Source organism: Podarcis gaigeae, assembly GCF_964106915.1.
Source record: "Podarcis gaigeae genome assembly, chromosome: 1".
NCBI lineage: Eukaryota > Metazoa > Chordata > Lepidosauria > Squamata > Lacertidae > Podarcis > Podarcis gaigeae.
This window is the reverse complement of record NC_139678.1, coordinates 102,607,969-102,634,986: the sequence shown is the minus strand read 5'-3', so window position 1 is coordinate 102,634,986 and position 27,018 is coordinate 102,607,969. Positions and strand designations below refer to the sequence as shown.

The window sequence follows — 27,018 nt, the reverse complement described above, 5'->3', positions numbered from 1 at the left end:
TTTATGTACAAGAGACTGCTCAGTAGATTGGTTAACCAAACTAATCAATATACCTAAGCAAAGTAAAAATTAATTATGTTGCCCTTTGCTTATTTCCACACACAATTATCTCCCAGGATGAAAAATGAGTCCTTATCTGGCTTAGTATTACATGTGAACCAGTGCTCAGGGTTTGCTTCTCCCAAACTAACAAGCGGCAAGCCAAGAACAAACCTTGGCTTCCATTTATTGGAATATTGGAGAGAAACATATACTGAGCCCTGGTTCTCACACTCAATGCTAAACCAAGGATTGTGGCTTATTGCTCCCAGCACTAACACACTGCTTTTTTTTTTTTTTTTTTTACAGAAAGCTATAAATCACGGCACACCATGATGTGCAAACCAGCCCCGTATATAGGGATAGGGAAGTGAAATGATGCATTGAATATATATCAGGCTTTTAAGAAAAGTCTTGTAGACCTTTGAGTAAATGACCCCTAGGAGTGATGAAACAGATACCATAGCCTTGTTATTGGTTTAATTTGAGGGACTGCTGCTATAACCCAGTTTCTAGCTTACCCTTGTCTTTACAGTAGTTTCCTGAACACAGATGGTGATGATGTCCACTGAATCAAAACATGAACATAATAGCTATACTCTTCCTATGCCCCCCCAAAAAAGATCAGCATCTCCAGTAATAAATAATTAGTTGGAAGTTTGCCGAATTCCTCATTTTTTTAATGTTATATGCAAGAGTGATCCTTTTTATTTTAATTATTTCCATGTGCTCCTTCTGAAACCTCCTCTTGAAACACTGTTCTGAAAGGTTTGCCTAACAGGGAGCATTTTTTTTAAAAAAAAAAAAAAGCTCCACGTGGTGTTTCAGGGTTTGCTAGATAATAGAAAACTCAACAGTGTGTGTTTTTAGTGCTATCTTTATTGACAAAGGCATGCCTGCTGGCAGGATGGTCCACTTAAGAGTGTAGTACTTTGCTCTGAAAAATGCTGAACACAAGTTTCGAGGGCTTTGCTATCTTGACAAATTCCACCCCTGCTAGGAAACAGCCAAGCAGCAACGGCCATGTTGTATGACTGGGGCACAATTCCTCATTATTCTACAATTCCCCAAGAGGCCCAACTCTTTCTTTCTCCACATGACAGCACTCCGGCACAATTATCCTTTCTTGTACCTTTCCCAATTCATCATAAAGTGAACTTGCTATTTGCCAGACCAGTGATACACTTTGATACAGCCTTTAAAGAATACCAGGGTGAATAAAGTATATACCCTGCCACTCTCACACATTGGCCACTGCTTTATTTTCAACTGGGGACTAATGGCTACTTAGGTCCCATTAATCTTCAATTTCCCCTTAATTTCCAGGTTTCTTATATTGTATTTCCAGACTTCCAGAACACCTTAATAGCTGCTTTCCTTGGGTCTGTGTTCCACACAGCAGACTCTCGGTCAAATGTTCAGCAGTCAGCAAGCTGGCTTGTAGTATTAGAGGTGAATTCAGTATTGGGCTATTACCTGCAGCATTTCTATCTCTGTCATGGCTGACGTTCAGCAAAGAGAGGAAGGCACTCTGGGACTGAGTATCTCAGATCCTCCAAGTGTCCCTATTTTCCAGGGACAGTCTCAGATTTACAGAAGCTGTCTGGGTTTCTGATTTGATCCCAGAATGCCCTGCTTTTCCTTAGGATGTCCCTATTTCATTGGGGAAATGCTGGAGGGTGTGGTGGGATGTATAGTTAAAGCTATGGTTTTCGTATAGTTAAAGCTATGGTTTTCCCAGTAGTGATGTATGGAAGTGAGAGCTGGACCATAAAGAAGGCTGATCGCCGAAGAATTGATGCTTTTGAATTATGGTGCTGGAGGAGACTCTTGAAAGTCCCATGGACTGCAAGAAGATCAAACCTCTCCATACTGAAGGAAATCAACCCTGAGTGCTCACTGGAAGGACAGATTGTGAAGCTGAGGCTCCAGTACTTTGGCCACCTCATGAGAAGAGAAGACTCCCTGGAGAAGACCCTGATGTTGGGAAAGATGGAGGGCACAAGGAGAAGGGGACGGCAGAGGACAAGATGGTTGGATAGTGTTTTCGAGGTTACCAGCATGAGTTTGACCAAACTGCGGGAGGCAGTGGAGGACAGAGGTGCCTGGCGTTCTCTGGTCCATGGGGTCACGATGAGTCGGACACGACTAAACGACTAAACAACAACATGGTGGGATGTTCCTATTTTCAATGGAGATGTTGGCGTTATGTGAGCTGTTTAACGTTTAATGTTTTATTATGTTTCTATATATGTTGGAAGCTGCCCAGAGTAGCTGGGACAGCCAGTCAGATGGGTGGGGTATAAATAATAAAATTTGTTGTTGTTGTTGTTGTTGTTGAATAGGATGTCTCTATTTTCATTGGAGAAATGTTGGAGGCTATGGGATCTGGTCACCAACATCAGGGTTCACCCAGATCAGCTGTTCTACATGTCTCTGGCAGCACATGTCACGTTCATTTGGTTCCCTGGAGCAGGACAGAAACCTGAAAAGTCAATAGAATCTCTCCTCTCTCCCTCTCTCTCATATATATAAACACTTTATTTGAAAAAGCTGCATTAATGGGCTCATACTGAATAAGGGAATGGAAGGGGGGAAGGGGACATGCTAGCACACCCATACATGCAATAGCACCTGTCACCACTTAACCCAGAGTTTTCTTGACAGCACTTTAAGAGTATGTTTGCATAAAATCTCTAAACACTACTGTAACATTATTACAAGGAAAGGTAGGAACTGGGTCAACCGTAATGAGATGGCAGATTTCTTCTTCTGGTCCCTGGAAGTTAGCAAAGCCGGGCCAAGTTTCTAGCTCAGCCCCTCCAACAACAAACGGTCTTTGTGCACACCTGACAGAAAACGAGACGCCTGCATTCTAGTGTTAATAGGTCCAACAGAAATGATAAAGGTATCAGTGCCTGCATTCCCTGAGAAATCCTGGGCTTTGTTCACTCACGGTGGCAGCCATCCAGAGGCACAGTGACTGCAGCACTGTTCTCCAGTCATTTCTAAGTCCCTCTGCTAGCATTAGGAAAACTGTTGAGGGCAGGAGCAGGGAGAGAGAAAGTTTCCAAGTTAGAAAAGAAATTGCCTGGGGGGGATAATAATAATAATAATAATGCAATATTTATAATACCGGGGACACCGAACTAATTAAGCTGAGGCTGGCTTAATTATGTCAAATTATAGACATTGCAGAGGGTTGCAGCTGTGCTGGTTTCCCAAAATGACACACCACCCAGCACTATTTGTTGACATAATTGTGCCTCTAAACACTAAGGCAGGATAAACACTCATTTATATTTAAATTATATCCAGGTTTGCTGCTTTCTGTCATCCCCCTTTCATCTCAAATGTGGCACGAACTTGCCACGCACACAGTGATTAACCCCCATTCTTCTACACTTCCCCCAGAAACAACAACAGCAAGCAGCAGCAGAAGAAGAGAGAACTGCGAACCAGTCATCTGCTGCAAGTTTATAAAAATTCCAAGAACTCTCAAACCATATTTGTCTAGTGGTGCCTGTTGAATGCTACCAGTGCCACCTAGCCTAAGAGAACCATGCATTCCAAACAGCAAACTCACACTGCAACCCCATGCAATCCGCTCAAGAGGTCTGAACTGGCTGTCGATTTGCAACTGGGCTGAGTTCAAGGTGTTGCTATTAGTAGATAAACCCATTAACAACTTGCCTATGAGATCGCCTTACCCCATTATATGTGTGCACTTGACCACTTTGATAGGCAGAATTGGAACTTCTACAGTTGCCACTTAATACCCACACCCAGCTCTATTTTTCTAGAAAAAAAGGTGCCAGAACTCACCATGAACGCCTTCTTTGTTCTCTTATAATGGCAATGGCGCACACCTGAGAGGTGCCAAACAGGATTGTAGTCAAAATGAGACCACTGAGAAAGAAGACCAGGGTATCAGCATGCTTAGGGTAACCCAAGGGTTTGCAGAATCTCACATTAAAACTTTAGGAACAAAATCCTATGCCACAATCCCCTAAAAATAGATCAAAGAGGCTGAGCTTTCTCATTGGCAATGTAGTGGTGAAGGTGAGGGGGGTAGAAAACTATAAATGCAATGGAGTGAAATTATATCATAATTTACATTAGTTTCTTCTTCAAATGAGCCCTTTTATTGTCTGGCTGATACATATTTATCAATTCCTAAATGCTTTCAGTTCTACCAAATAGTTAACCAATGCATGCAAAAAGTATATGGTATTAAAACAGTTGTTTTCAGCACATGCTAAAAGTTGTCAAAATGAAAAGGCAGTTACTAGATGGATTTATAATAAAAGAGATAAAGATAAAGAGATAAAGAGGACAGATCATCAAACCAGGCTCAGCAGCCTATATCCGAGGCTGTCACGCAGCTCAAAATTCTGCAAAGCATATATGAAGAGCTGGTAGACAGTGAGAGGCAAAGAATGTTAACGTTTTGAGTAAAACCGTGTAGCTAGTTTTGAGACAAACCTGCCTTTGAAACTCAAAACAGTTCTACAATTCAAGCTGAAGAACATTTGCAAAGGAGCTGAATGCTGCATTTCAAATATGTATGAATTATTCATCAAGTGAAAGATGCACTTCCAAAAGGTGAGAGAGATCATTTGCAAACATAGGCACAGGTTTATATGGCAGGTGGCTGGCAGTGAAGTCGTTTTCACACAGAGCACACTGATGCATGACCTAGTGATGGAGCGGAGCATGAAGAAGCCAAGTTAAGGAGGGTGATGGAATTTTAGAAATGGAAAGCTTGTGCTGAGAGGTTCACGTTAGAAGCACCTAAACAGAAAGCAATTCCCTCCAAGGATCTTACCTGCCCAATGCCACCTGTTAACAATCAAGAGGTAGCAGAGGACCCTCTCTGATTCACTCAGGATGAGTACTCCATGCTTGTTTATCTCCTCATCGCATTAAAAAGGCAAGGCAAGAGGGTAGGCTAATCTGATTTCATTATACTGCCTCTGACATGAATTCTCAGAGTCGGCTTTGGAAATATGAAAACATTCCTCTTCTGTGCACCCCAGTCTAACTTGGTGGCTTATAATCATCTATCCAAACTTATTGGACTAAGAAGCTTCTTTCCCCCTGTATCTTCTTTCGACAGCAGTGCCAACCTTTGCTGCCACAAAGCATTTTTTTTAATATGTTCTCAACATTACTGCTACTTACATATATGGTTTTCATCGCAAATCCAATAGGTTTCTGTTCCCTGCTGTTGCTGGACTCTATACCTGGTCCCTCTTTTGCTCAGCTACCTGCATCTCCCTGTTGTCTGTTAGCACGAGAGTATTTGGTAACTTTCCATGGATGTAGAGAAATGTTGCAGCGGCAGAAGGCAGAGCCAGTGTAACATCTTTAACAGCCTGCCTTCCAAAATAAAGTTGGGAGGCCTATATATATAGATGTTCACATCTCAGTGAAGGTTTTGGGGAATTTGGTAACTGGAAGCCTCTCCCATCAAAGGAGCAGTTTAGCAGCAGGCATAATAGAGACTCCAGAGAGCAAGATCCAGTTACAGAAATCAAGCTACAAAAGGCAACAAAAACAGTATTCATGTTTCTTTGTGGGGGGAGGGAGAAGCACAGAGGATTGGTATTTACAGGCAGGAGAAAATCAACACAAAGACACGCAAGGCATGGCTTCTGCTTGTTTGCTAAGGATGGAAGTAGCATGCTAAAAGAACTGTAGGGTCCAGACCCATGGTAAAAACTCTGGAGCATCGAGGGCATTGCCCTGACAGCACACACAATTTACTATTCAATATTTTAAAAAATGCAATGATGTGATTCATAGCTTTCCATACAGGAATGAATGTGAAACTCAACTCATATAAAAGAGCAGGGCTTTTCCAAGACATTTAGGCACCTGAGACAAAATGGCACCCCACTCTCCACCAGGGGAGAAGGGGTGAGGGAAGATATTCATCAGGTGAATAAAGATGTACATCGGGGTCTGCTGCCCCTATGGATCCTGCTGCCTCAACTTGCCTCATGGGTGGGCCGGTCCTGTGAAAGACACAGAGTGCAATGATCTTTTATGAAGATATCCTGCTGTGTGCACACAGCAAGGGATGTGTTTGCAGCAATCCGATAATCAATTGTTACTATTGACAAGAGATTGCTAAAAATCCTTACAGAAACACAATGGCTCATTTTAGCCAACTAGGGTATTTTTCAACAGTTGAAACATTTTTGTACTTTCAAAAAAATTTACTGTAATTTTAACTCCTAATGTTTCTGTACTTTGTGAACTTTTTTTGGAAGCTAATTCAACTTGATTGTAGGAATAACACCAGGTTGAATTCAACACTGTGCTCTTCCAGTTGTTCCATCTGTGCAAACATTTCAGGTGGAATGACTCCCCACCACTCTACCTACTGCACACTGTTTTGGGAGCCCTCACAACCTCCATAGGGCCAATTTTGGGGGCATGCCTCTCTAATAATACTCAACACGACTGTTTCCTCACTACAGGTTCTCCCTCTCTAGACCTACCATTGCCTTCCCCACCATGTTGCCCACCTCAAGCGGGGGCTCCTATTTGCCTTCCTCCTCTGGTCAGATCCTTGCTATTTTTCCCTTCAGTTATGACCTCTAATGCAGCAGGACACAAACTCACGAGAAACATCTCTCATACAATTCTAGGTCCCTTCACTTTTCTTAAACATCCAAGTTCTATCATGGGCCGCAGTTTGGCCTTGCTCATCTACCCAATTGCTTGAGTACCATAAGTGAGATAACCTGGTGGCCTTGAGATTTTTCATCTTCGCCAGCAACTACCTTCCCCGGCCTGGGGCCTTCCAGATGCTACCAGATTGCAACTCCCATGGTCAGGAATGATCAGAATTGTAATCTGGAGGTGGCCAGTTTGAGGAACACGGGCCTCCAGGATGTCATGCATGTTTGAGTCATACCAGGGTAAAGCACACACCCAACACCACTTAACTGGATGACCTTCAAATCACCACGAGCCCTGCAATTTTATAATTCCAGTTTTTGAGCTTCTGTGATTAGGGTGCCAGTGATGAAAGAAGAATGAGAAGGTAATGACTATCCATCTAACTTTTATTTAATTGAAGTGAAGGTTATTGTGCCTAGCCTTGACTGGTGGCAGAAAGCCAAAACCTTGGTAACAAAGCTAGTGGTTCATCTTTCATTCTGAAGCTTAGTCAATGTGTTAACCACACACAAAGGGGTATAGGGGTGGGGAACCACAGGAGATTAGCTCAAGATTCATGCCAAAAAAGATAGCTGTGATGGACTCTCAAAATGTCCTGGAGTTTCGGCCTTGCATGTTCTTGACTTGCTGAGTCTCTTGTGTGTGTCTTCTGCTATGGATTAATATTGTAAATATGTCCATTATTTAATATAACATTTTTGAACCTGCCTTCATTGGTAATGTGCTGAGGAATAGGGACCTTCCCTATAGCAGTGCCAAGGGATGGACAGACCAGTCCATGTTACTTTCACATGTGTTCATTCATAAGTCTATTCAATCTCAATTCCACATTAAAATTACAAATTAAAAAAAAATCTCCCCAAAATTGCATTTAAATAATATTTGTTTTACTGTATTTTATCCCTAAATATGCATTTCTAAATGCATTTTGGCACTTTTACAAGCTGAGAACAGCATACCAAAATCTGGAGAAGAGCAAAATCTAATAAGGATAATGGACTGCACAGTACTGTGGGAACTGCAAATCAGGTAAGTTCAAATCAGAAACCACCAAGATCAAATTACTCAAACAACCATAGTGATGCCTTGATTAGGACATTCCTTTCTAGACATATATATAGAAAATATATATATGCAGGTTTTGGTGTCCTCGGGTGTCTTCCCGTGTAAAAGTTGGGGTGTCTAGGCGACGTTTCGACGAGGTCTCACTCGTCATCTTCAGGCTGGTGCTTTCGGCTTCTTGTTACTGGAACAGAGCGGGATCTCAATGTTTGAGTTCCTATAAATACTGTAGAGGGGGTGTGGTGTCTAGCCTCCAATGTTCTGGGCAGAGAGGAAGTTCCCAGGCTAGTGTGCCTTTTCTTCTTTTGTTCCTTAATTACTTGAGAGATACCTTGAGTGATTTCTTGAGTGATATCCTGAGTACCACTTAGGTGGGTCATTAGGTGTGGATTAGTTGCTAAAGTCTTTGTGTCTTGACCTCTTGAACTTTGTGAAGAGTTTTCCTGAGAAGATGGCTGTATTGCACTTAGTTGTGCTTTGGCTTGGCTTCGTGTATAGGGGCGAGCTGTGGTTTTGTGGCTTGTGTCAGCCAGATCTGTGTAGGGATTGCAGGGGGGTGCAGCATCTGGAGGTGCCACCATGGATTGGCTACTGGATGGTGTCAGAAGCCACAAAACCACAGCTCGCCCCTATACACGAAGCCAAGCCAAAGCACAACTAAGTGCAATACAGCCATCTTCTCAGGAAAACTCTTCACAAAGTTCAAGAGGTCAAGACACAAAGACTTTAGCAACTAATCCACACCTAATGACCCACCTAAGTGGTACTCAGGATATCACTCAAGAAATCACTCAAGGTATCTCTCAAGTAATTAAGGAACAAAAGAAGAAAAGGCACACTAGCCTGGGAACTTCCTCTCTGCCCAGAACATTGGAGGCTAGACACCACACCCCCTCTACAGTATTTATAGGAACTCAAACATTGAGATCCCGCTCTGTTCCAGTAACAAGAAGCCGAAAGCACCAGCCTGAAGATGACGAGTGAGACCTCGTCGAAACGTCGCCTAGACACCCCAACTTTTACACGGGAAGACACCCGAGGACACCAAAACCTGCATTCCTGTACCCGTGAAAATCTACGAAAGCATATATATATATATATATATATATATATATATATATATATATAAAATCTGCATCACCTTTATTTTGTAGAAGCCAGGCTATATTCGTTCCCTGTCCCCACCTTGGCCCAGGCTTTTAGTGGATGGTGGGTTTTGTTCTCTCTGATTCTCTTCTTTACACTGGCTTTTCAGTGGTTTTTCCTCATTTTTTGTGACTTTCCTAAACCAAAGTTCCTCCCAAAGCAATAGACACCCCCCTCCCACTGTACCAGTTCAGCTAGCAGCTTGGGCCTCATATTTTGGGAACTGACTAATCCTGATTTATTTATTTTTAAGTCCTGCAAGTAGAAAGCTGAGCCGCACCACCTTAATCTGCTGCATGTGCACACCAGTCCTTAGATAATCCTTCAAGGGACTTACTATCTACACTATGAATCTGAAACGGTCAGTCATGGCATTCTCCCAGGAACCCTGCAGAGCCGCCATTCTGGGAGGCGGGGGAAGGAGCACCTACTGTAGAATGTACCCTGTGATTGTAAGCCAAAAAGTTACTGTCTTATCAAGGTACACAAAGATGTGTTTATGGAGGTTAGGTTGCTATGGATGGCTGGACTGGAAGAAATAAAACAGAAACCAGGGAAATAAGCATGAAATAGTATGAAACATGATCAGATGATTTGCTTTTGTCTGAGCTGTTGCATGCTGAGGAGATCAAAACGCAGGAAACCCACATAAATAGGTGGCATGCCACATACATCTCAGGCAAAGAGAAAGATTTATTTGCTCAGTGCAAGTGTTTAGAATGCCATTATAACTGTGGCCTCAAGGAACTGCCCTTGCATGTCAGATACATAGTTGGTCTTTGTGCTGCAGGAAATGAACACCCACAGGAAATGAATACGCTGCCAAAGCCACTTCAGTTAAAACTTATTTGGGAAATCCAGGAGGTTCTCTAAGCCACTGATCACAGTACCATGACAGGTTAACCGGCGCAGCACAAGAGACCAGGATGAGTCACAGTGCAACAAGTGTGTTAGAGCTTTAATAAAAATCGGAATACTTCACTGAACGTATGCATTTGCAGAATTTATTGTCATTCCCAGAACCCCACAACTCCGATACAAGCCCTTGCTTAGATACGAAATATTGATCATGTCAGAATCGCAGAATATTTGTTGCATTACGAAACGTTGATCATGATGGAATGACATAACATTTGTTGTGGAAGGATAAGCTGTCGCCTTCCACGCAGCATTGGCTGCATCCACCTGAGCCTCATACCTTTCCATAACAACTCTCTTATAAAAAGACCTACTGTAGATGATGATTTCCACATTTGAGATTAAGGAATCATTGGCTACTGGAACAGGAAACTTGACATTTATCCCTGTCAAAATAATCAAGCAGGTTTACCACCTGGGACACAGAATGTTCAGGTTCAGGTAGCGCCAGCAAATCCCGTCTCACATCTTCAGAAACATGTGAATGGAGTATGAGATTGCACCTTCTAGTTATAGCCACCAGTCTGTTAGCTGTGGCTTTTGCATCGGTCTGAATGAGATGTATGTGCGTAAGGCTCTTCCAAGCAAAGGAGAATCCTGATTGTCCCAGGATCCCACACCTGTGTTGATTTCCTTTCAATCTGACACCATTGTTTGGTCAGCAGATGACAAAGCCAGGGCCAGTGTGGGGTTGTTTTTAACCAAAATAATAACAACAATGAGGTGTTTGTAGTCATATATTGACAGAAGTGTCATAGGTGCCAGCACAAAATAGGCAGCAAAAAAGGGTACTCTTTACTGCCACACACACAAAAAGTCCTGGCCCAAGAAACAGGTCAACTTACAAAATATATGGCCAGCAGTCACCATCTCTCACTTTCTTTCCCACCCATTATAACATGAATCCCTCAATGTAAAAAAAAAAAAGGCACCTTAATCCAAAGCTTAGAGCTGAGGGCTCCCCAACATGAGCCAAAGGCTTCAGAAATGCTATCAGATCCAAACCATATGTAATTAAGCTGCACAAGAACTTCCATATCTGTCTACTGGAGGTCTTTTCTGCATCTTACACAGTCACACTTAGGTTTACATATAAATATTTATCCTGGTACATAAATTTAGTTGTGTGTTCTTTGAGCTATTTTTGCTGTAGGCCTATTCACACAAATTACAGATATTACAAACATTTCTGAAAGGACTTCCTCAAAACCACTTTGAAGATGCGGCTGTCTCTACACCCAATAAATACATATTACACTGAGAACATATGACCCGGCTTTTTCTTGAGTGATAAATTAACTCAGGTAGACATTATGGTTTTACAGGCACTGCAGTGCTTGTTTGGTAGGGGTTTTCCCGGCTCTTTGTGTGTCAGATCCTAGCTCTTTGACTAGCTGCCATTTTGAGAGGCAATCCTTGCTTTCATCCTCTTGTTGCTACCGTTGTTACTCTCTGCCACACCCACCATCATGCTGAGTACTAAAATCTCTTCTGTTGTGATTTGGACAGACAAGGCCCATTCACGGTAATGCTGGTTACATGCCAAATTTCCCCTGTATGAAAATGAATGATTTTCCCCCTGGAGCATACTTGAGTTGGCATGAAGCCAAAGGATACGAACCCAAACACACAGAGAAACACACTAACAATGAGATTCACAAACAAAAAGTCAGCTTCCAAACAAGTAGTCACGCAAGTCTGTTTTAGCAAAAACAACAAAGTTCTGTACCACTTAAAAGACTAACAAATGCACTGAGCGAATATTGCTGATAATATTTTGTTAGGTGGCAGTTTGCCCATCTTCATTCTGTACTTTTGTTTATACTTAATAAACATTTGTTATTTTCCTGTCAAAACAGAACAAGAGACTGGCATAATTATGACATAAACTACGTCTAAACACTGCAGTTGTTCAGTTCTATTCTCAGGACAGTTGACAAAAGGAAGAAAACCAGTGCTTTTTCTGGGGGGGACGCAGGGGTACATGTACCCCTAAACATTTTGTGAATCTAACGGAAGAGGATTTTATAATTTTTAGTTTCTTCTCTAACACGGTGAATTGTCAGTTTCGTTGCTACCCCCAATGGCGGCCTCATTTCCTGTCACAGTGTTTCCTGAATCTCAGACAGAAGCAAGGGTTTAATGTGTGAAGTAGGAATTGGTGTATGTAAATTCATGGTTTTTGAAAGGACAACATCTGACGATGAACACCAACAGCAAGCAGGGGAATCGGGAAGATGCTAGTGCATACAACCTCATGCCAATGTGGAAGTTACTGTGATGGATGGGCAGCTGTGTAATATGAGGTAATGCATGTTATTTGTACTTTTGTCCATTTACTGCATTTAGTTTTCCTGATTTGAACTATAAAATGGTGATTTTCTTGAGCCAAAATGAGAGTACCCCTAAACATTTTTTAGAAAAAAGCACTGAATAAAACAATTGAAATGGAAGCTGAAAGGATGAAAGATAAGATACGTGAAAAGGTAAACAGGCGGAAAATAAATCAAGATCCACACCCAAGTCCCTAACACTGGTGGGCCAACTTAGTTAAACAGATATCTTATAACAGAAAGCCTCTTAAATTAAATCAATGAGTACTGAAGAGGTAGGAGAAGCTGACAAACGGGTGCCTTCTGGTGAAGCCAAAAAGGTGACTCCTTCTTGTGGACTTGAGTCCAGTTGATTAGATGCGTGAGGTGTTGCCATCAGATGGCAGGAATATATACCGGTATATACCTGTGGGTGTAAAACTATTCACAAAATGCAGTAGTAAAGATATACACAGCACAGTCAGCTAAACTGTGTCTTTATATACTAGCCACTTAATTTTTGTATACAAATTCCTGTCAACTTGGAATTTGGCCCATCAAAATCCTTACCAGCCCTAGGGCCAGGCTGCCATAGCATATATTTTCACACTGATTTTTTTTTTTTATTGTAGCAGCATGGCCTTTGCGTAATGTAGTGCCATCCAGCTCTCATTGACATCACGGAATCACAGGGGACAGCAGGAGCTGTATGCCGAAAACAGAGGCAGCAAATGACCACACAACAAGTACAGCAGCAGGAAGCAACAGTATAATACATACAGAGATAGCTATTTCAGGAATGTCGAAGGCCTTGTGCGTGCCTGGTAGCTTTTGAGTTCTGCTCTCTGAACATCAACATGCACATGCATGCATGTACAGGCATGCATTTGAAGGAGCATTGCAAATTAGTTTTCAAAGAGCTCATAATTTCAGAAGTAGTTAGCCATAACAGTACTCATGTGGGGAGTGCAGAATTATCAAAAGGTACATGTGACAGCAGTTGAGCAACGTCTGCAAACCCAGGTCACTGCAGAACAGCAGTGGGCTGAATAAGCGAGTTCTAGTGGAAAACCAGACAATAGGTCGAAGCTCCTGAACCCTTTTTTTTTTACCCATCTCTTCCTCTCCCCCAGCCATCTCCACTTTCCATTCTCATCGTGCTCCTCAAACCACCCTTCCCCTGCTGTTAGGTACGACTGGAGGGTCAAAGACATAACTCTGCCCCAATTAATGTGAAATTCTTATTTGTGTATTAAATTTATATTCCACACTTCCTCCCAAAGGAGCCCAGGGCAGCAAACAAACCAGTCATGAAATAATGCAATTAAAAATATACAAAAACAATTAAAAGGTTATAAAAAAAACAAAAATTATCTCAGCAGCATGGTTTTTCAGAATGTGGTTAACCTAGGCATGCATCTGGCAACACAAGAATACAACAGTACAAACAACAAAACATAATTATTATGGCATAAGCTTTTGTGGACTAGACTGAAGTGTACTTCATCAGATGCAAGAGGTGTTATCCTTCAACTGACTTGGTCTAAGGTGCTACAAGACGTTTAGTAGTTTTTGCCTCAACAACCCTACGATGGAAAACAGATCATCACAGTGGGCCACAGCTGCCCACATGATTTATGACCAAATGGGAAGTCCTAAAAATGTGAGATTGGAATAGATGATCTTTCATGTAAATATACAAGCAACAACAGTGCTTCAATGCATTCTATTTTTAAAGCAGAATGGCAAAATATAGCAGGAGGAATTCAACGTAGCACACTGTGACAATCTTTCAATCAGTGCAAGCTTTTTGGCTCCTCCTCCTCTTCATCTCTTGTGCCCTGTTCTGGGTTTTCCATCAACCTCCACCCAATTCTGAGGGGCTTGGGTTAAGGAGAGGGAAGGAAGTCCCGATGCACTAGCAGAAATCCTCCCACAGGCTTATGCTAGCAGGAAAAGAGTTGAATCCCGACCAGTTCTTTATTTGGACAAGGAATTGTTATTTGGACAAGGAATTAAGAAAGATGTGTTACCATCACAATCTGTTTGTTTTGAACAGTAACTCTCAAGATACATTAAATATTTTGCAGGAATCCAGACATGCCATTTACTTCAGCTCGTTCTAACCCTCCTGCAGTAATAGCAAGAGGGCTTCACATAGCTGAATGATAGTGAGCCAAGAGCCCATTTATATAAGACAAGATTACAGCATATCAGTTGCTGAATATATCTTGCTATCTGCTTTTCAGCCGCAACAAGCTGTAAATCCTAATAAAAAATTCACCACAGACATGTAAGAGAGGGAAGAAAAGGACTACACAAACAAAGCACAGAAATAGGATCTAATTAAAATGAGGTTGGGATCTTATCTTTTAAAAGTGGTTAACCACATCAAGCGCTGGATATGAATGTGCTTAGAATTTAAAACTAAATTTGTGCAGATAAAGTCATTTCCAGAGATTCTGAGGCAAATGCTGTTGTTAAAAGCAAAGTAATAGATATGCAAAGACTGGAAGTGTTGTGCACCCGTACTAATAGAAACCTATTTAAGAAAAAGAACCACATTACACCTGCTTTGAGTGACTGTTCCAATGGCTAAGCACAAAGACAAACTAAGCATCAGATAAAAATAATTCATCATGCAGCTGAATCGTATTTATTTATCTGGAGCATTTTTTATGCTGCTCTGTAGCCAAATAAGGCTCCCAGAGCTGTTTACAAATCTCAGTGGATAAGAGAGTTCCTTCCCTCAAGTTTACAATTTAAAATTACATGACATAAAAGGAAAAATGATTGGGAGGGAGGAGGGAAAAATAAAACATGGCAACCCTGAAATTTGTCTAATCCTCTTTCAAAGACATCCAATTTGGTGGCCATCACTACAGTTTTCAAATAACTCACTGTTTGAAACATTCAAACGCATTCAGGTAGCTGAGCAATGCCTCAGCGCTTTTTCTTTTCTTTTCTTTTTTAGAAAACAAACAAACACAGTTCCCACTGGTCACCAACAGACACATAGATTAAAAGGATGCAGCGCAGTGCAAGGGTGGGGAACCTGCTAGATATAGTTGGATTAAAACTCCCATCAGCCCCCGCCAGCATTGCCAATGAGATTATGAGAGGTCTGTTCACCCTTGTGGGGTGGACAGCTTTGAGGATGGGCCCCGAGCTGCTCTTGTGAACAGTGACAGGCCGGATCATCTCCCTATCGCCAAACTGACCAAATTGACCAATGGCGGCAAGGCCTTTGGGACGTTCCCTTGGGTGTGGCATCAAGTGCCCAATGGCGGCACTTGGCTCCAGGCCCAGAACAAGGATAAAAAGCAGCCTGCCAGGCCATTTGGCTGTCCATAGCATCTGGAGAGACATAATTTCACCGCTCCTGGTATAGTGTGTCACAGGTAAAGTGCCGGTATACCATCCAAACATTCCACGATGAGAATGAAAACCACTCCATTATTCTCTCATCAGATGATCAATCTAAAAAAACAGGGCAATGGGGCAATGTTTTAACTCTGTGTATATTGTATGCCCATGTGATGTGTGCATTTATCCTGGTGTGTTTGCAATATGTGTGGTATATGCCTGCACCTGCCAGGGATGGGTTGGCCACATCCACTTTCTGAGCACACTGGCATGCAGCCCACAAACCTGGTGGAGATGCCGCCCTCAGGGCCATAAATATAGGCCAGCCCTGTTAGAGCCAATCTCCAGACAGGGCAAGATACAAGCAAGTAGAAGGGTGCTTTAATTTGATTGTTTTGTCTCATTCAACAGATTTAATTTTTGTGGAACATCTCAAAAGTTAGCAAGGAGACTATTTTCATGCTCCCTCTTATAAGTATCACAGGCAAGACTCATTCTGGTTTGCCTATGCAAGTTCAAGCAGGAATACATGCAATGTGACAATCAAAGGGCTCGCCTACCCTTCAAGTAGTTCTTAATGGTTTCATACGGCCAACTGTAGACAGCTTTTGTTTGAAGTGCTGCGAACCCTACTGCTCCAGCAAGGCAAGGTCAAAACTAGGCATTATTTCACCCAGGTCAAAGATCTGGTTTGGCACACACACACACACACACACACCACACATTTGCGTTCACACACACACACACACACACAGGCTGGGAGCCTCAATGGCACTGCTCTGGAGGCTTCACTAGTGACAAAAAATCTGGCTAGCCCACCCCCACCCCCAACCCCGTAGCTATGGCTCTGCTGCAAAGGACCTAACCAAAGTCAAATTACCAGGATGTTGCTAACATTGGTGTCAGATATGAGTCCTGGATGCAGGAGCACAAACTGACATAAATATCCTCATAGCTTAGAGTTGCAAATTTAAGGAAATAAGAGATGCAGTTTGATAAAAGACACACACTACCACAGTTGCACAAAATAAGGCTCAACAATCATTTGCTTAATAATTATAATAATACTGATAACAATAACAATAATAATTTTAGATTGTGCCTTGTTTTCTTTGTGTGTGTCATTCTTTTTAAATTAATTTTATTATGGCTAGGGAGTCTTGAACCAGTCCAGGGCTCTCTGGACCTCTGAGAGGGCCTGAACTAAGCAGTGGATCCTGCAACAATTCTCATACACAGCTGAATGTCAGAGACGTACACAGTTTGCAAGGATGCAGTTGCTCCATGAGCCACATTTTCCTTTTGGAGTAGTAGTAGCTGGTGCCGCCTTCTATGACAGAAGCACCACTCACAGTCCAGGAACGAGTCTTACTATCCTCTCCTCTGTGGCAAAATTGAGGCTTCTCTGTAGTGACCTCCTCACTCTGTTTGCAGTCACACATCTCCCAGGGTTGTCCCTCGCCCCTTTAGCAGATTGGGGGCTGCATTTATTGCCTTTTGACTTCTGCACGACTGTTTTGACATTTGTAACTATGGTGACAGCAGGCTTTGCTTAAAATGGCTTACCAGGAGGTGCATGTTTCTTTTACCTCAGAGGAATTTATAATCAAACATGAAATTACCCGTTACAGGAGCTGGCGAGGTAAACTGGAAAGCATCCATTGTATGGCCTGATCAAATTTCTGCCCCAACCTTGCTCCCAGTTTTGGCCAACAAGTCACGTCTCTCACCTCGACATACCAGCTCATTCATTTTGTCAAACTAATGAAGTAGAAAACCTGGCTCACTTGACACTTCCCCCACCCCCACCACCCAGTATCCGGCTGCACAATAATTATTAGCCACCCAACCTGGTTCTTTCATAGAGGAACTGGAAGGTCATGTCACCTCCACCTCAAGGGTATGAGATGTCAAGCTCATGCCATTCTAAATTCCCCATGTTCTCAAGCAATTGGGGGGGGGATCCATTCGTCTTTGCCAGTATTTACAATTTTCTAAATATTTGGAGTTTAAAAATTTCAGTCGTCTTATTCAAGAAAGAACAATGTTTACTATTTCTTTATTTAATATCAAAGATTTATAAGCCACCTTTTTCAGAGCAAAACCCTCACGGGGCAGCTTACATCAACACCAAAACAGACAATGGGTCACTGCAGTCCATAGGGAGCATCACACCTTGTATCTTCTTTCCACATGAACTTAGCTTGACTAAAGCATTGCCCAGCCTTCTGTGTCTTGTGTTCCAGCAAGGGCCTAGGCAGACAAGAGACATTTCTGTCTTTAAAGCCAACATTCAGGCCAACTCAAAGCATAACCTCAAGTTTTCTTGACCAGAACTTGTTTTCATACCATTTCACTGCTTCTGGGATTATCAGCTTCACCATGAAGATTAGATTTGACCTCCTCTCCCCAAAAATGGACTGAGGGGGAAAAATGAAACCTACATCAGGAGCTTCAATGCAACATGATGTTTGGTCCTTAACGTCTACAGCAGGCTTCCTCAACCTCGGCCCTCCAGATGTTTTGAGACTACAGTTCCCAGCATCCCTGACCACTGGTCCTGCTAGCTAGGGATCATGGGAGTTGTAGGCCAAAAACATCTGGAAGGCTGAGGTTGAGGAAGCCTGGTCTACAGTAACATTTACAGGATCAGGCTTCTAATTTAGGATATTGTCTCTGCTAAAGCTGTTCTCCATACCAGCAAAATAATAATTAACCTAAATACATGCTCCATGGAATGCCACATGGATAAGTTTTCCTTAATTCAGTGGGTGGAGATGAAAAAGTGGTTTCATCAGTACCAGCAGATACTTCTCCCTCCAAGTTGTCCCTGCCCCAAGCAAGTTATTACAAATAGGAATGGTATTCTCCTGTAGGTAGACAGGGCAACTAATCCAAATGATGAGAAGGATTTCCTGGGAACAGAAAACAAGTGGGACGTATGAGTCATCTAGAAAGGGCAGTTTGGGAATCTTCTCTGAAATATACAGAAGTTTTATTCTAGCCTACAAGGTTAAAAACTATTGTGTTCAGCTTTGAATCACTGCATAGGACCACACTCTCTACCCCAGATATATACTTGTAGGAATTATTGTGAGACTTCTCGCAAGCAGTTCTGAGACATCACAATGCCTTTGCATTTTCCTACTTCTCCTTTGAAAATACCTCACCTTAACAGCAGAGGAACAGCCATGGCAATTTCAGCAATTTAGAATAATCAATACGATACGATAATCTTTATTGTCATTGTCCCATACAGAACAACGAAATTGAAAAAATCTACATCACAATACTGTATTCTTTATTATAAGGCCAGCAATCAGCAAAATGTCACCAGTTCCAGCATAAAATCAAAGCCGCACAGTGCTCTGCCTGAAATTACTACCACTTTTCCATGCACTGGTAAAAACCCTAAATCAGATGAAAAGAACAGCAAACCCAAAGGCCTGGATTGGCCTGCCAAATTTTACCAAGTGGCCTGCTATCTCCCAACCTAGCGGTGCCTTCACTGAAATAAAAAGCATGCAGGCACAAGTGAGAAAGGAGTGATTTCATTCCTATCTTGGTGATGGGTTGGATGGAGAGGTTTAGTTGGCATGTAAGAATGTGGGTGGCCCCACTCACAGTGGGCCATGCCCACCATGGGCTTATAGGCCCTAGAAAGCTGGTCATGGGTGAATATGGTCCTCAGGACAAAAATATAGATATTCCTCACCCTACACTAAATGAAAAATATTTGCTGCTATTATCCCACTCTGATGAAAGGCAGGGTGAGCTTCAGGCTAGATGGAAAAACAAGAAAGAGTCTATGCTGGCTGCAGTGCTCAGACTGGATACAAGGTTCCAGCTTACCTCTAAAACCACAGAACTCTTTGCAAAAAAACAAACTTACATGGAGCCCTATACAGTATAGTAGCAGCAGTTGATTTCTGATTGTTAGCCCCATCTACACTGGAAGGCATTTATTTGATTAAAGGGTCCCAGCCCTCTCCAGCACTTCCACCAGATGAGCCTAATGAGACCTGCCCATTTATGTTGTGAACTGCCCTGAGATCTAAGGGTATAGGGCATTATACAAATTTTAATCATCATCATCATCCGACTATGAAGGAGTAGGACAGCCTCTAGTTTCACACTAGGTCTTCTGCAATGAAGTCATATGGTAGAAGTGCTTCTGCAGCTAGCCTTGTGTGTGCTTCCTCTTCTGGTTAAGAGTCCTCAACCTCATCACCTGAAAAAGGGGCTCAGACTACTGGTCCCAGACACCAGAGCACAAAGTACCCACTACCCATAATGAAGATTGCACATTGGCCCTCAATGGAAATCTATGCAGCAAACAAAGCTGCAGAGACTGGGTAGGGAGAAGTGGAGAGTCCACTTCCAACCAAAGCACTATCAGAAATTCTGATAAAAACAGGCTAATAGAGTGACTGGGAGGTCTCATGGGTCCAACTTAATTAGCAAGTTTCATATCAATGCTTTCAGACGCACAGTTCAGAAGGACACACCCTCCTTCTGGAATTCCAGAAAACATTACAGGTGGCTGCAACATTGCAGACACACTCATGGAAGAAGAAAAAGAGGAGGTAATTACCCAAAATCAGAACAAATCTGCACCCAGTTGTCGCTTGAGAAACTTTCCCACATATCCACTGTTATACCGGCACAAACAACACTGGGGCATCTCTGCAAATTGGTACAGAATTACACGGCTTGCACTTCATAATCTTCCAAAGAACACGGGGTACTAAAAAGCAAGTGAGCTACGTCTTAAGCTATGTCTATAATCGAGCTGAGAAAAACTTGAGGCATGTTAGGAAATGTTAGCATCAGACAAACAACCAGACTCTTTTGAGCTTTAGAATAATATACTCTCAGATCCTTTGTAAGGCTTTTCAGGCATGGCTGTAAATGGTTGCAAAGTCTTTCTTAGGGTTTACCATAATGGTAACTTTCACCATCACCTTTGAAGTTGGGAAGCAATTAAGAGAAAGGCTGTAGCTCAGTGGGAGAGCACAGCACACATTTTGCATGAGGAAAGTTCAATCTTTGGCATCTCTAGGTATGCCTGGGAGAGTATCGTATCTGAAACCCTGCAGAGCAGCTTCTCTACAGTCAGTATGGACAACACTAAGCTATATGGACCAATGGCCTGACTCTTATATAGAGGTATATGACAGTTTTCTATGTTCCCAACAGTAACTTTTGTCATCTGCTTGATTCCAGACTGCAATAAATCTGCAAAGGAGTAGAAAAGCATTCAAATTTCTGCACCTGTTCTAAGTAAGCCCTTCATTCTTTCCAGTGAAGCTCTGTGGCTCATGCTTTACCAACATTGCCTGGGGAAGTTATTGCTACAGATTTTTTTTTATTATCTTTTAGCACGAACCTTTTAGTCCCTGACAGCAGAATTTAGGCATCCTCCAGAAAGATTATACTCTGCATTCAGGCATACAGTTGTTAACAAATACTTTAGTTGTGAACTTCCAGTAGCTTATTGCTAGGTTACCTTAAGAACTGCTTGTCAGTTGGCAGATGAATTCAGATAACACCCATTTGTCTAAAAGGGAGTAATTGTTCACTCAGGTGTTGGGTGGCTCTGTCCTCCTCATTTATCCTTTTCTCCTTCACAATAAGAATTCACTTCTTGGTTCCCAATCTAGACTTCCTTTTAAAGGAAACTCTTTTAAGGTGCATTCAGATATGGAGAATATTACATTAGTTTTCTTGATTATAATTCAAGTGCTTCTGTGCTGTTTTCTAATGTTCTTTTTGCACTGCAGTACCTGTTACATTGGGACGCAGGTGGCGCTGTGGTTTAAACCACTGTGCTGCTTGGACTTGCCAATCGGAAGGTCAGCGGTTTGAGACCCGCGATGGGGTGAACTGCCGTTGTTCGGTCCCAGCTCCTGCCAACCTAGCAGTTCGAAAGCACGCAGTGCAAGTAGATAAATAGGTAGCGCTCCGATGGGAAGGTAAACAGCGTTTCCGTGCGCTGCTCTGGTTTCCCCAGAAGCGGCTTAGTCATGCTGGCCACATGACCCAGAAAAACTGTCTGCAGAAGTGGACAAACACCAGCTCCCTCGGCCTGTAAAGCGAGATGAGCGCAGCAACCCCAGAGCCGTTCGCAACTGGAATTAATTGTCAGGGGTCCTTTAACCTTTACCTTTACTTGTTGCATTATGGTACTATGACTTTTTTACTGATCAAGTCATGCAAAATTTCATTCACATTAATGGAATGTGTGCGTGTTTTACACAAAAATGAATGTCATTGGACATTCTCCAACCTTCCTGCACATGCATGCTTCCTGCACTTGCATATTCCCCCATGAAAACTGCATGTCAGTATAATACCCCAAATTTCATCTCTTTACTCTAGTGGTTTTCTAGGTTAACAGCACTGAGAATGGGGTTCCCCATACCCCACCCCACCCCAGAAGCAATTAACATGGAAATGAGCACTAAATTTCCACTAGATTCCACATGACCTTATGTTATGTGAAAGCTCAAATATATAATGTGGAAACAAACAGGGAAACTGCCATGCAAATGCAGCCTTAGTTTATGCAAAGAAAGCATTAATCTCTATGTATTGATGCTCTGTTTAAGAAGCTCTTAAAGCTTTTGGAATTACTAGTTTTTCTTGGTGGACAAACCACAGGATCATGCCCTGCAGGAAATGCTTTAGTAACTCCTGCATTAGTTGCCACTGCAGATGTATTTTTGTGTTTTTATATTGTAAAGTGAGTGCCCTGTGATCTTCAAGTGGTGTAGAAATTTAATAAATGAATGCAACAAATTTTAAAATTGAAGCTGTCAAATCAAAAACTACAACAGCAGTTGCATTAAAAGAGCTAGGTATCTGGATAATTCGCCCTTCATAAAGTTTATATCTGATCATCGTACTCTTTACTACATTTCAGAACATACTTCTATGTCCATGAGACTGATAAAGGTATTCATATCCTTCATCTATACTGGTTGGTGTAGAATTAGCAGTCTGCTCTGAAACCTCAACTAGCTACTTCCCAAGGCAGGTTCAAGACCAAAGTCCTCTGTGTGGTCTGCTACAGGAAAAATGTCGCAACATTTCCAAGGGCCACACATTTTCAGAATAAACATTACAGTTCCTTGCCTCCAAAGTAAGCTTCCAGGGGACTTAAAGGTAAGACAAACACACAGAACTTCACTGATTACTCTTGGCATGACACTATTAACCGAATCCAGGCTCTCAACTGATGTCAATCACTGTTAATCCACCACAAAAGAACTGAACAACATTAATCCTAATTTACAGAGGCACTCTCTATTATGTTTTTATGACAGGCTTACCAATTACAGCAATTGTAGGTAAACCATTATATTAAAACCCTGGATAAAAGCAAAGGTGTATTGCTCCTACAATGGGTTTCACTTTTCAGACTAATTTAGAAGCGAACCAAATATGTTATGTATATGTGTGTGCACAGGGAGTACACGGAAGGCTTTAAAGAGAATTTTCTTGCATCCAATTATTTTCATGTTTATTTTTAAAATGAGGCACATTTCACATCTTACCCAGAGGCAAACCAGAGTATGCCACCAGGCAAGCATCCAGTAAAAAATGGCAGCCCATCACAACACCTTGAGCCATATGGTAGACATTTGCAAACCTGGGTCTGTATACCTTTCACACAGTATTTTAAGGTGTAAGACAAGACACGTACAACTTTAAAATATAATTTAAGTGTTGGGCCCTTAGATTCACTGAGAACTTAAAAAGAATAGTGCAGAGGGCTACAGCCTTAGAATATCATTTGATTAAAAATATAAACTTTTTCATTCTTGTTCCAAGTAGTACAGGCCAAAAACACTTTCAGGCAATAATATATTTTTTTTCCAGAGTAAGTTTCATGAAGAGGATACCTTTAGTTATAATGATTTCTAAAAAAATGATGTGGCCACCTCTTTATATCACGGTTTCTTCTACACAACACAATGAAGCTGGAAGTATAACCCAGAGAGAATGAGTATCGCAGTCATGACCACAGGGCTCCACAATAGCCAAGCCAATTAAAAACCAAGTTACTTCACACAGTCACTATTTACCTTCTATATATTACTTGCCTATTTTACTGTATATGAATGATCAGACTTTAATAGTTTTGGCTAAGCCAAGCATCATCTTCATAGGCAATTTTGTCCAGAGATGCTGCCAAGCAGAAATCATGAGCCAAAACTGCCTCTACACACCCAGTGACAACACTGTTTGTTAGGTGAAAGAGAGTTTTGTAAGAAGCTAATCCACAAGCTAAAATGTGCCTCATAAGAAAGAAAGCTTTAAACTGGGGTCAGCAAACGTTTTCAGCAGGGGCCCAGTCCACTGTCCCTCAGACCTTGTGGGGGGCTGGGACTTTAGTTGGGGGGGGGAATGATGCAAGAGCACCACAAGCCCCGATGCTGCTTACCTGTGTCTTGCGAGCGGTAGGGGCTTGCAGCAGCAGCAGGAGGACAATGAGTGGCACACGAAAGGGCTCCAGAGAGGGGCTGCTTAAAATGGCGGCCGCTCAAGTGCTCCTGCTGCTGCTGGCACCAGTAAAGCCCAGCCCCCCCTTCCTCCTCTAGGCAGGGCGGGGAGAAGCCAGGAGGAGGGAGGAAGGAGGTGCCGTTGCCGTGGAAGAGAGAGAGAAAGAACGTGAACGCTGCCAATCTATGTGGTGATTCCTGGACCATCCGCGGGCCAGATTCAGAAGGCAATTGGGGCTGATCTGGCCTGCGGGCCTTAGTTTGCCTACCCATGCTTTAAACATTGAAAATATTTGAGTGTTTCAGTTGGCCTCTTGTAATTGTGGCATCGAATAACATGCACATGGCATCTTGCTTGATTTTTAAATGTGAACCTTGATAAATAGTAGTCATCTGAAATACACAGAAAGGAAGAAGCAGTCCTACGCATTGCCTGCACAGCAAGTATGGGGAACCTCTGTCCCTCCAGAACTCCAACTCCCATCATCCCTGGCCATGCTTGCTAGGGCTGACAGGAGCTGTAGTTAGGCAACATCTGGAGCACCAAAGGTTCCCCACTTAGAATCATAGAATCATAGAGTTGGAAGAGACCACAAGGGCCATCGAGTCCAACCCCCTGCCAAGCAGGAAACACCATCAGAGCACTCCTGACATATGGTTGTCAAGCCTCTGCTTAAAGACCTCCAAAGAAGGAGACTCCACCACACTCCTTGGCAGCAAATTCCACTGTCGAACAGCTCTTACTGTCAGGAAGTTCTTCCTAATGTTTAGGTGGAATCTTCTTTCTTGTAGTTTGGATCCATTGCTCCGTGTCCACTTCTCTGGAGCAGCAGAAAACAACCTTTCTCCCTCCTCTATGTGACATCCTTTTATATATTTGAACATGGCTATCATATCACCCCTTAACCTCCTCTTCTCTAGGCTAAACATGCCCAGCTCCCTTAGCCGTTCCTCATAAGGCATCGTTTCCAGGCCTTTGACCATTTTGGTTGCCCTCCTCTGGACACGTTCCAGTTTGTCAGTGTCCTTCTTGAACTGTGGTGCCCAGAACTGGACACAGTACTCCAGGTGAGGTCTGACCAGAGCAGAATACAGTGGCACTATTACTTCCCTTGATCTAGATGCTATACTCCTATTGATGCAGCCCAGAATTGCATTGGCTTTTTTAGCTGCCGCGTCACACTGTTGGCTCATGTCAAGTTTGTGGTCAACCAAGACTCCTAGATCCTTTTCACATGTACTGTTCTCAAGCCAGGTGTCACCCATCTTGTATTTGTGTCTCTCATTTTTTTTGCCCAAGTGCAATACTTTACATTTCTCCCTGTTAAAATTCATCTTGTTTGTTTTGGCCCAGCTCTCTAATCTGTCAAGGTCGTTTTGAAGTGTGATCCTGTCCTCTGGGGTGTTAGCCACCCCTCCCAGTTTGGTGTCATCTGCAAATTTGATCAGGATGCCCTTGAGTCCATCATCCAAGTCGTTGATAAAGATGTTGAATAAGACCGGGCCCAAGACAGAACCCTGTGGCAACCCACTAGTCACTCTTCTCCAGGATGAAGAGGAACCATTGATGAGCACCCTTTGGGTTCGGTCAGTCAGCCAGTTACAAATCCACTGAGTGGTAGCATAGTCAAGACTGCATTTTACCAGCTTCTTTACAAGAATATCATGGGGCACCTTGTCAAATGCCTTGCTGAAATCAAGGTAGGCTACATCCACTGCATTCCCTTCATCTACCAAGGTTCTGCTCTGGAGTGTAGACCTTCTGGGATGCATACTACAAAAACCACCAACAAGTCCCAGAGGAAACCAGGACATGCGTCTTTCGGGACTGTGGAAGTCATGTGACTTACTCATCCAAAAGAACTAAGGCAGTGGCTATTTTCAAGCTTGCACAAGTCAATCATTCACATATTACTGAAGAATGGAAGCAGTAATGCTTTTGAACACCTGTTGCTGGAAACCACAGAAGGGGAGAGTGGTGGGCTAGATGAGCGACTGGCCTAATCCAGCAGGCTTTTCAAATGTCCTTAATATTTTCTCCCAGTTCATAAAGTGCCTTGCACTCTTTTAGCACAGCTTTCTTTTACAAATTCCTGAAAGCAACAATAGCAATAACCTTTATGGCATCTGGTCCCTTGGCGGAGGATTGAAATAATCAGAAGCGGTCCAAGGATCAGCACACTAGGCAGGGCTCATCTGACATAAGCTGATCACCAGATTTACTTCACTCTAGTTGCTAACATGACATGGATATAGCACAACACAGCCATTATTGGGGATACAGCTCTAGCAAAGCTGTGCTAATGAGTACCATCTGGGAAACCTCCATCATCCTGGCAACTCCAAGGGGAATGCCACCAAAATTAGGTGCAAAAGAAAAACCTGCATAGAGTTGGGATGCATGGAAATATCACCAGCATTATAATTCAAGAAGCAAAAGGATGGAAACAGAACACAAAAAGGGGAAAGTGGTTCTTCTCATTCTCTCTAACGCAGAAGTTAACAATGTCCCTAAATTGTAGAGGTGCCTGTGTGCAAAACACAGATCTGAATGATTCACAGTGCAATCCTATACATGTGTAATGTCTCACTGTGTTAATGAGGCTACTTACAAGTAAACAGGTATAGGATTGTAGTCTCTTTAGGCTCCTCAACACAGACAAGGAACAAGACTCCTTTTAACAGGTATCTTGCAATTGCACCTCAACATCTTTCATTTTCTTAGCACAGTGGCCCGTTTCCTACTCTGTCCTAAGTACATACATGGTTGCAAGGTATACCTTAGATTCAAAGAATCTCTCTTTCATCCTTTGTTATCTGTCATATGATTAAATATTTGCTTTTACACAGCATGCAAGGCCTTTTAAAAAAAAGATCCTTACCAGTGAATAGCACATTCTGATCAAGTCTTACATCTAGCTGACAGGGAAATACCTCCAATTGTACAAATATGTCTGCTTTTTTATACAATGTAA

General features: G+C 42.4%; 1 protein-coding gene across 4 annotated transcripts in view; it reads right to left on the bottom strand.

The window, feature by feature from the left end:
- LYPD6B (LY6/PLAUR domain containing 6B) overlaps positions 1–27,018 on the bottom strand; it is a 60,657-nt gene that overhangs the window by 24,888 nt on the left and 8,751 nt on the right. Inside the window, exon 2 of one of the 4 annotated variants that reach the window (XM_083715376.1) lies at positions 3,865–3,948. The exons of 2 other annotated variants lie outside the window; for them this stretch is intronic. The gene's annotated coding sequence lies outside the window, so the exon portion shown is untranslated. Of the gene's footprint in view, positions 1–3,864; positions 3,949–16,096; positions 16,120–27,018 lie in introns of those variants that run through there. One more of the 4 variants, XM_083715378.1, reaches the window with a different exon arrangement.